Source organism: Mobula birostris, chromosome 5, assembly GCF_030028105.1.
Source record: "Mobula birostris isolate sMobBir1 chromosome 5, sMobBir1.hap1, whole genome shotgun sequence".
Classification (NCBI taxonomy): domain Eukaryota; kingdom Metazoa; phylum Chordata; class Chondrichthyes; order Myliobatiformes; family Myliobatidae; genus Mobula; species Mobula birostris.
In genome coordinates this window covers 48401348-48411443 of record NC_092374.1, presented here as the reverse complement: position 1 = coordinate 48411443, position 10096 = coordinate 48401348, and positions in this window count along the sequence as shown.

Sequence of the window (10096 nt, the reverse complement as noted above, 5' to 3'; positions counted from 1 at the left end):
CTTTTGATAACTGGGGGATTGCTCTACATTTGGGGAGGAGAGAGGCTACAACTGTGCCTGAAGAATGTTATCCAGGTTTTCTGCATTTTGGATATGGACTTGGACTATAGACACTCTTTTCAGTCATAGTTTTTTCATATTCTGTGTTTTTTGCCCAATCTTTCTCATTTTTTTTGTGTCGGGGGAGGGCAATTTGGGATCGCTGTACATGTTCCATTCCTGGGGGGGTTTTTTGTGCAGGCAGGAGGGATTTGGGGTGGTTGATCATCATGCTGCCGTTCTTTTCTTTGCTTTGTAGCTATCTAGAGAATAGAATTTCAGAACTGTATACTTTAATAGTAAATGAACTTTGAACCTTTGAATGTACTGATGTCCTGAAATCAGGACATCTTATTGTGCTTTCCCATCCGAATCAGAATCAGAATTAGAATCAAATTTATTTTCACCGACTTAGATGTCATGAAATTTTTTGGTTTGTGGCAGCAGTACAGTATTAAGATTTAAAAGTACAATAAATTACAAAACTAAATAGCACAAACAAAAAGAATAATGACCTAGTATTCAGGAGTTTATGTACCATTTAGAGATCAGATGGTGAAGGAGAAGGAACTGTTCTTGGAATGTTGAGTGTGATCTTCAGGCCTCTGCAACAGCTACTGATGGTAGTAATGAGAAAAGAGCATATCTGGGATGGTAAGGGTTCTTAGTGATGGTTGTCACCTTCTCAGGGCACTACTTCTTGAAGTTGTCTTCGGTGATGGGAAGGATTTGACCTCTGACAGAACCGGCTGAGTGTACAACCCCCTGCAGCCCCTTGCAATCCTGTACATTGGAGCCACCATAACAGACAGTGATGTAACCAGTGAGGGTGCTTTCCAAGGTACATCTATAGAAATTCGTAAGAGTCTTTAATGACAGAGTGTATCTCCTCAAATTCCTAATGAGTTAGCCCCACCAAGCATGCCTTCTTCATGATTGCATCGATGCGCTGGCTTCAGGATAGATCCTCTGAGATGCTCAGGAACATGAAGCTGCTTAACCTTTCCACCACAGACGCCTTGATGAGGTCTGGTGTGTAGTCTCCCAAATTATTGTTCCTGAGGTCCACAATAGATTGCTGACATTGAGTGAAAGGTTGTTGTTACAACATGACATCACTCAATCAACTGATCTATCTCACTCTTGTACACCTTCTCATCGCCATCTGAGATTCTACAAAACAAAGGTGTAATTGGTGAATTTATAGGTGACATTTGAGCTTAGCTACACACTCATGAGTGTAGACAGAGTAGAGCAGTGGCCTAACTATACTTGCTTGATTGAAAACATTCATCCACAGGGATCAGTCACTGCTGTGAGCAGATAAAGCAGCAAGTTATCCTCAATTCCATGAAAATGCTACTTGTTACATTCCTGATCCCTGTGTAAAAAGTAGTTCAGATCAAGAAATATTTAAATACTGTAAATTAATGCATTTAAACCAAAATGTGTTGTGTGTGAGTTTGCCTGGAGATAGAATAACGCCTTGTGACTCCAAACAATTAATATGCCAAGTCATGAGAGAGCATGGCAACATTCCAAGTTACTAAATAAGTTTAGTGAAAAAGTGCAATTAGAAAGTTATTTTTAGTATTTGTATAATCTGGAAAAAATCTGGTCTCTGGCTAATGTTAGATGAGTTAAGTTTGCACACCAGTTGTTTGTCACTTTGTGCGTAGATTATCATTGATTTTATTGTATTTCTCTGTTCTACTGTGAATGCATGCGAGAAAATAAATCTCAAGGTATTATATGGTGGCATATACATAGTTTGATAATAAATTTACTTTGAACTTTGAGTGGGGAAATGGCCTATATAGATAGGAGAGGGAGTAAGGAGACAGAGGCCTGAGGTGAGTGGTGGAGAGGAAGGGTGAAGGAAAGTAGGAAGGACAAGTCAGGTACAGGAGGAAGAAGAGGTAAAGCTGGGAAATGGCCATGGGTATGACAGTTAGATGAAGGCAAATAAAAGGAGAGGGAGATGGAGCCAGTGAAGGGAGAAAAATGTGAAAACTGGAGATACATTCCATTGCACCTGCTGCCTTCGTTCTTCTTGGTGGTAGAGTTTACAGAGGGGCTTCATTTGGTTTTAGTTTATTATTGTCATGTGCACAAGATATAATGAAAAGCTTTGTTTGTTTGCTATTCAGTTAGATCATTCTATACATAAATACTGAAACACCCTGGTTTCCTTGGCTGCGTAAGTCTAGGGAAGACAACATCTGGCCCCGCCAAACTTGTGCAATTGAGATGCGCTCGATCCCACCCCAAACCCTGGTTTGTGTGGATGCTGTGTCGTTTGCTACCCTGTTACAAAATAATGCCACAAAATAGCAGACAGCACACTACATACGATTAAAGATATTATACTTATGAATCTTAACTGAAGGGTTAGTAAAGAGTAACAAAAAGACAAGGGCCCATTCTGCTTAAACAGTCAAATGTGCACAAGTTGGAGCTGACCTTGAACTTCTGTCACTCACGCACTGGCCCTCAGTCCATGTGAAAGTACACACCACCTTCCAAATGTCGCTCACAATCCATCTCGAACAAACCAGTCTCCCACCAATCGTATGCTATGACCGGTTCTCCCCAGTGTCTTCTCTCTTCATCTCCTCTCAAACAAAAGAAAACCTCAAGCCCGACCTTATTGTCCCTCACCAAGAAACCTCCCGCTAACTGGATGGCACAAATTCCACATCATCCCTTATCTTCAACAATAACCCAAACAGGCTGAAAGCAGAACAAACAGCTCTTGCAGAGCTGCTAAATGAAATACCTACAGCATAACAGTAAAAATGTAAACCAAGGCATTACATTCTCCCCTCACCACAAATAGTCACGTCCTCATGACTTTGGAATAATTTGTCATCCCGTCATTAATAACACCACTTTCAAAGGAATTTCGTGATGTTAGAACCTCCAATCCATTTGTAAATGGTAGTGACATATCTCACTAGGGGCATAGTTGCAACCCTCTATTCCCCCGGTGCTACATAGGCCAGCCAATCCGGGGGTCTCCTGACCCCTTATCCCATCATCTATGCCTTCAGTTTCAGACACTCCTTGGGATACTTCTGTCTACCATTCGTACCTTCCTGCATCTCAGATCTCCCTGCCACTTGGCTGAGCTCAGCTTCATCCCCGGTTAGCTTAGAGCAGCGGTCCCCAAACACCGGGCTGCGAACCAGTACTGGGCCGCAAAGCATTTGCTACCGGGCTGCGACGAAATGATATGATTTGGCGATATGAGTCAGCTGCACCTTTCCTTATTCCCTGTCACGCCCACTGTTGAGCCATTACGCATGTGAGGTGATTACCCATGCGTCATCCATGTCAGCGCGGGAAGGAGATCAACTCCTCGAGCTTGCAGATGATGGCGGGCTGAAAAGTATGTTTAACATAACATCTCTGCCGGCATTCTGGATCAAAGTCAAGGCTGAATATCCTGAGATAGCCACAAAAGCACTGAAAACGTTGCTTCCATTTCCAACATATCTCTGCAATGAATGCAACGAAAACTAAATTGCAGAATAGACTGGACACAAGGAACCTCCTTCGAGTATCGCTGTCTCCCATCACCCCTCGATAGGACCGTCTTGTTGCAGGGAAACAAGTATTCAGCCCAGGACTCCCACTGATACAGTGATATTGGTGTGTTACAATGATTTTATATGTTCATACAGGGAAAATATGTGCTGCGTGTTTAATATACAAACGTTACTTAAAATGTGATGATGTTATTGACTTATGTAACCATATAACAATTACAGCACGGAAACAGGTGATCTCTGCCCTTCTAGTCCGTGCCGAACGCTACTCTCACCTAGTCCCACTGACTTGCACTCAGCCCATAACCCTCCATTCCTTTCCTGTCCATATACCTATCCAATTTTTCTTTAAATGATAATATCGAACCTGCCTCTACCACTTCTACTGGAAGTTCGTTCACCACTTACTTCAGGCTCCCCATCCTCCCCGATAATTGACTTATCACTATATTCATGCGAGGAAATTATATGCGCTGTTTGTTTAATATTAAATTCGTTAGATAAACCCTTTTAGAGATGAAATTGAGTGTATTAGTCACTTCTCACTTATATTCCGGTCGTGATTAACACCCCCCCCCGCCCCAGAACAGAATCGCCAAGAACGATTTGTAGAAAAAGAGGGACATGTACACACATGCGCACCAGTGCCCGCGCAAGGCTTCATGGTCATTGTAGTCTTCGTCGGGGGTAAACCCAATGTATTTGACTGCTACTCTTGTCTGTTGGCAACTCTACCCCACCCCCCCGCCCCCGGTCGGCCGGTCCGCAAGAATATTGTCAATATGAAACCAGTCTACAGTGCAATAAAGTTTGGGGACCCCTGGCTTAGAGCCCAAGGTCCAGCTGCAAGCCTGCCCCAACACTGCTAATCCCCCCCACATTTCACCTGCCTCAGCGTGAGAAAGGTTGGAAATCTCTTCCTCAGTTATTGAGGAGTTGGCACAAGTCAGCATATACCATGCCCCCATTTCCTCATCCTTTTTGAGTCCATATCCCATTCAGGAATCGTTCCTGCTGCTCGTCCTTCAGTCTCACCATGTTGCCACAGAGTCCTCTTACTTGGTGTAGGGCCCAGGTCAGACGCCAGGTCAACAGGCACCTCTTGTCCCAGAGGTAGAAGGTGGTTCCAATGTAGAATCTCTGCGCCGGGGTCCACTAGCACTGGCAGAGGCAAGGACTCTTGGTTGTAACACAGAGTGGCTTGAAGCTGCATTCGGGGTTGTGGGATGAAGGGGAAGGTTGTCTGGCTCACCAGGGTCTCCACTGCTACTGGTGAGCCCCCCCCCTTGGCCGAAGTGGACAGGTGGCAAGGAAGTGGCCGGACTGACTGCAATATAGACACTTGCCTGGTCTCATTCTCTGGAAACGTTCAGCGGGAGAAAGGCGGTTCTGTCCCAGCTGCGTGGGTTCCTCTCCCGGGGTGGTGGAAACGGCAGGGCTGGGAGCTTCGTTAGTCCTGACGAAGAGTCTCGGCCTGAAACGTCGACTGCACCTCTTCCTAGAGATGCTGCCTGGCCTGCTGCGTTCACCAGCAACTTTTATGTGTGTTGCTGACACTGGGGGTCAGAAGCCATACAGCACATGGTCAGCACAATTTCTGAGATTAATAATTATGATAGGGTGTTGTTATATAATCTTCCTTTACAAATCCCACTTTCTCCTCATCTCACATCTTTTCTATTCAGATAGCTTAAATGTAAGAGAATTCAAATGAGGGTTCTGCTAGACCAGCCCATGGTGAAAAGCACTGTATCTAGAGATTACTGTCAAATCACCATGTTATCGGAACTCTAAACTGCTGATGAGGTCATTCCGCAATTGTGCCCCCATATGTGCTATCATCCAGTGGAATGGAATAGTGAACTAGACTACAGAACAATTATGCATACTGCAGCAGTGTATCCAAACTGGGCCTGGCTTTATTCTTACTATTGCAGAGCACTGTTCAAAGACTCATTGCATTTCTCTCCTCAGTCTTCCTGTACCCAAGAAGGTGACTCCAACTGAACTTAATGACTATAGACCAATTGCCCTCACATCTCATGTGATGAAGGTGTTGGAGAGGCTGGTCCTGACTTACCTTGGACCACAGGTGAGATCTTCATTGGACCCCCTACAGTTTGCCTACCATCATTCACCTGTTGCAGAGATCTCATTCTCACCTGGATGATGCTGGTGGCATTGTGAGAATCACATTTTGCCTTCAATACAATCCAGCCACTTCTTCTGCATAAGAAGCTGCAACAGATGGGTGTAAACAAATCCATTATCTCCTGGATTACTGCCTACCTTACTGATAGACCCCAGTTTGTACAGCTGGGTAGCTCGCCGTCTGAGACAGTGGTGAGCAGCACTGGAGCACCACAAGGAACTGTCCTGCCTCCATTCCTGTTCACACTCTACACCTCAGACTTCCAGTACAAATCTGAGTCTCATCATTTGTTGAAGTTCTCTGATGACTCTGCGTATCAGAGATGGGCAGGAGTTGGAGTACAGAGGACTGGTGGACAAGTTTGTGGAGTGCTGTGGGTGGAATCACCTGCTCCTGAATCTGGCCAAAACCAGGGAGATGGTGATTGATTTTAGGAGGAAGAGGACTGTGACGAGTCTTGTACACATTCTGGGAGAAGAATTTGCAGTAGTGAAGGAGTACAAATACTTGGATGTTCACCTCGACAACAGACTAGACTGGAAAACCAACACCAAGGCTGCTTACAAGAAGGGGATGAGTACTCTATTTTCTAAGGAAGCTGAGATCCTTCAATGTGTGCAGCAGGATGCTGGAGATCTTTTACCAGTCTGTTGTAGCCAGTGCAGTCTTCTTTGCAGCTTTATGTTGGGGGAGCAGCATCGGTGCTGGTGATGCAAAAAGACTAAATAAACTCATCAAAAAGGCTGAATCTGTTCACGACTACAACCCGGACTCTTTTGAGCTGGTGGTGGAGAGGAGGTCACTAAACAAAATGTTATCCATTATGACAATCAGGCACATACTCTCCACAACCTACTGAATAAACAGTGGAGCACCTTTTTGAACAGGTTCATTCAGCTCTGCTGTCTCAAGGATCATTACAGAAAACTAGATTAGCCAAAGGTCCTGTCTCTGCTGTAGCACTCTAAGTTTCTATGACCAGGTTAATCCAATCGTCAGTGTACAGCTACAGCATACACCTTTGGTTACAAGTTTGTTTCTTAATGACATTGTGCAAGGAGCTGTGCTCATGACAACAATTAACACATTTCTTGGAAACTTTAATTTCTTGAGCATATAGCCATATGCTCTCTGTTGCTTTTTCTCTCGCTCTCAAAAAGATTGATTTCCATGAAATTGCATATAATTTGCGGGTATCAGCAAGAGAGGGCGTGAGAGGGACCACGAGAGAGCGAGAGCGTACCACGGCAGAGTGTTCCAAAAAACAAAGAAAATATAAAACGTACGTCACCCCAGACTACCCTAAAGTGTACCCCTGCCTAATAGGGGTCAAAATAACGACAGTGTTGCTCGCTGCGCTGTTTGCAACAGTGACTTTTCTATTGCCCATGGTGGGTTAAAATGTAAAAGACATGTTGAGGTGAGTTTAAAAGGTGTCATTCGTTCATTAGCATAGCTAACGTTATTTAAACTAGCTGGCTAGTTGCTAAGGAGCTACTCTATTGCAGACATCCCACCTCTCCCGGAAGTCTCCCGCAAATTGATGATGCTACCTCCCTGAAATGAGTTTTTGCAGGGTGGGATGTCTGTGATAACAATCGGAGCAGGTTAATAGCAAGCAGCTAGCCTTACCATCCTTTCGTGTGTCAGTGAGCTGTTGAACCAGCAGGCTGCAGTGCAACAGCCCGGGCTGTTATTACCATTAAATACAATGCTATAGTATTTCCTGTACATCGCCCGTTCCGGTTAGTTGTTATGATTTCCAGTAAAGGTTGTCAAGAAAACACTTATATTTTTGGGGGTGCAAACAAATTCCCTCGGGGTTATCAGGAAAGGAGTACATAAAGAAACAAACAGGATCACCCGTCAATGATGTTGGTTCTCGCACGTTTTTCCTCGGTCATGAACATTCAACTTCGTATGACTGCCGTTTGTTGGAATTTCAATCCATGAATCCCAGCGCGAATTTAATGGCGGGGACCATGTACAATTAAGACAGTTCTGAGAGTGATATGTTGGCGAATTTCTTCACTTGCCACAACCCTCCTGAACATGAAAAAACTATTTGGTTATCCATTTCCTTATTTCCTGAACTAGTTTTGTCAAAGAGAAACCAATACTGCATGGTACGGGTCGCCCTAGCTTATGAACATCTGACTTACCGAACCTCTACATGCGAAAAAGCTCCCATAATACTAATTTTAAAAGTACACGAGAAAGAATGAACGGCAAAATTAGTTTCCTCTCTCTTTAAGTAAATTGTCCTTTTTTATCAATCTTGTGTACTTTTAATGCCACTCAATGCAGTACTGTGGAGGTGTGATTACTACGTGGAATGATTTTTGTGTATTTTCTGACCTGGGGACACATTTGATTTAAGGACATTTGTAAAAGCAGAATTGGTTTGCTCCATGTGTCTGTCTGTAACTAGTTTCTAGAAGACCTTGTGTGCTGTGTCCATTGAAGTGGTCTATTCAATTCCTTAACCCAATCTTGTTGAAGGAGGCTTGAATACTGAGGTTTCAGAACAAAATATTTTTGGAAGTAAGCATCAAAGAGATAATGTTATTCAGTGCATTCAATTGCAATAACGACTTCCCCATCATGAGTATCTGGGCTCACCATTGACCAGAAACTCATTGGCCCACCTGTATAATTGTCACAATGGGGGCGTTGGGAACGGACTGAGATTCGGAGCGGGAGTGTGGAGGAAGCCTTTTTTAAATGTTTTGGTTTTTTTCATCGGCGTCGAGAGCGTCAGGACTGCGCAGGCGTGTGACGTCGTGGAGGGAAATGAGGAAGATTTAAAAGGAACACAGCCTTATATAGCGGGCAGCGGAGTGAGCCGGGAACAGAACGAACGCTTGAGGGCTTTGGCTAAACAGGCTTAAGTAGAAAAAGGCGAGGCGAAGAGGGTTTGGCTATTGATTTTTTTTCCCTGTTATTTGAAGAGAGGGGGAAGTATGAGTGTGAGGGCAGCTTGTTGTTCTCAGTGCCGGATGTGGGAGGTAGTGGAGTCGCCAAGCCTCCCGGACATCCACATCTGCGCCAGGTGCGTCGAGATGCAGCTCCTGAAGGCCTATATGTAGGATCCCTACGCCGTAGCCTGACACGCACCTCTCCCAAAACGTAACTACGCGTCTTGGCAACGCAGACCGCAACAACTGTGATTGATCCGCTTGGTAGCATCGCATTTCCTCCTATGCTGCAATAGCTTCCCATTGGACGACTGAAGGGCAGGGAAGGAACTTTGGCTGCAATGCTTTCCAGAAAGCTTTCCAGACCTCCGAAATTATGGAGGACACATTTTGCTTTTACAAATAAAGACACTCGCTTTAAACTTGTTTACCCGGATAAAGACTACCATGACCATGAAGCCTTGCACGGGCAGGTGTGTGCGCATGTGCGACATGCCCGAATTGCAGAGCGACACAGACACACCAACGCACAAGTATAAATACTCACAACGCATGTATGTCACTTGCGTAGGTTACAGCGTTGATTGGACGCAGAAATATAAATCAGCCTTAAGAGACCGCATTAGGAAACTGGAGTTGCAGCTCGATGACCTTCGTCTTGTCAGGGAGACTGAGGAGTTGATAGAGAGAAGTTACAGGCAGGTGGTCACACCAGAGCCATGGGAGGCAGACAAGTGGGTCAAGGTTAGGAGGGGGAATAAGAAGAATAAAGTAATAGAGAGTACCCCTGTGGCTGTGGCTGTGCTGCTTGACAATAAGTAAGTTTGAGTACTGTTGGGGGGGGGGACAGCTTACCTGGGGGAAGCGACACTGGCCGTGCCTCCGGCACAGAGTCCAGCCCTGTAGCTAAGAAGGCTAGGGAAAGGAAGAGGAGGGCAATAGTAATAGGGGACTCAATAGTTAGGGGGTCAGATCGACGATTCTGTGGACGAAATCAGGAGACACGGATGGTAGTTTGCCTCCCTGGTGCCAGGGTCTGTGATGTTTCTGATCGCATCCAAGAGATCTTGAAGTGGGAGGGAGAGGAGCCAGAGGTCGTGGTACATATAGGTACCAATGACATAGGTTGGAAAAGGGGAGAGGTCCTGAAAGAAGAATATAGGGAGTTAGGAGGGGAGTTGAAAAAAAAGGACAACAAAGGTAGTAATCTCGGGAATACTGCCTGTGCTACGCAACAGTGAGAGAAGGAATGCAATGAGGTGTAGGATAAATGCATGGCTGAGAGATTGGAGCAAGGGGCAAGGATTCGGGTTTTTGGATCATTGGGACCACTATTGGCGCAGGCATGACCTGTACAAAGGGGAAGGGTTGCACTTGAATCATAGGGGGACCAATATCCTGGCGGGGAGATTTGCGAGGGCTACTAAGGTGACATT